This window comes from Sinocyclocheilus grahami, unplaced genomic scaffold, assembly GCF_001515645.1.
Source record: "Sinocyclocheilus grahami isolate Dianchi unplaced genomic scaffold, SAMN03320097.WGS_v1.1 scaffold481.1, whole genome shotgun sequence".
Classification (NCBI taxonomy): Eukaryota; Metazoa; Chordata; class Actinopteri; order Cypriniformes; family Cyprinidae; genus Sinocyclocheilus; species Sinocyclocheilus grahami.
In genome coordinates, this window is record NW_015505660.1 from 1,087,175 (window position 1) to 1,088,211 (window position 1,037).

The following is a 1,037-nucleotide window of genomic DNA, read 5'->3' on the forward strand; positions in this document are numbered from 1 at the left end:
TGGATGGGTGGATGGGTGGATGGATGGATGGATGGATGGATGGATAGGTGGATTAATCACATACTAATAATATACAAAATATAAATATTAGACTAAAAACTAAACAAAAATGACAAATGTTGTTTTTGGGAACTAACAGAAACAATCTGAAGCACTAAAATGGCAAACTTAAACTAGATATGAATAATATTAAAACTGAACAAAAACTAAATAGAACTGCAATAAAAACTAAATCTAAATAGTAACAAATAAATGAAAAATAAACAAACAAACAATTAAATAAACAAATATTGTGAAGAAACTGTGAGTGGTGCTTTTCTCAGGGCTATTACTGGTCACTAAAATAAAACTATTAAAAACATTTTTGTTAATTGAAATAAAGCTGAAATAAAATATAATATAAACATTATTTATATTTAAAATAAAAACAACAAATATATTAATAAATAAATATTAATATTAATAATAAACTAATAAAAAACAGAAAAGCACATAACAATAGTAAGCACATAATAATACAATTACTAAAAGTTTAACTCTAATTAAAATGAAAACTGGCAATATAAACCTAAAAGCTCATTCAAAATATTAAAAAAGTAGTACATAAATATAACACTGGCAAGGGTGTTCCGCGTGGTTTACTTGCAAAAGAGTCAAAACAACAACTTTCAAAGATATTACCAAGGCCTGAAAATATGACTTTTTTTTAATTTCTTGATATTTATCTAACAGTAATAATGACGCTTGATGCCTCTCATGCACACAACACAAGTCTTGTTACTCCTGGCTCTTTTGTACGAACACAGTGTGCTGTACAAACCCAAATGATTTCAGAGCCGCATATATGATTTATGAAGAGCCTTTAATCTAAACATTTATTATACATTACGCTGTTATGCAGGAGCAGGGCTCTCAGCAGTGTGGGCTGGTTTGCAGGTTTATATATTCTTCTAATTCATTTGCTGAACAGTGATTCATTACTTGATCAGCGGAGTCATTTATCTGACGGTGTGCTGTGACAGCACACAAATGATTCA

At 29.1% G+C, this 1,037-nt stretch overlaps 1 protein-coding gene across 1 annotated transcript in view; it reads right to left on the reverse strand.

Moving 5' to 3' along the window:
• LOC107553777 (leucine-rich repeat serine/threonine-protein kinase 1-like) overlaps positions 1-1,037 on the reverse strand; it is an 89,558-nt gene that overhangs the window by 14,129 nt on the left and 74,392 nt on the right. The gene's annotated exons all lie outside the window — the stretch shown is intronic.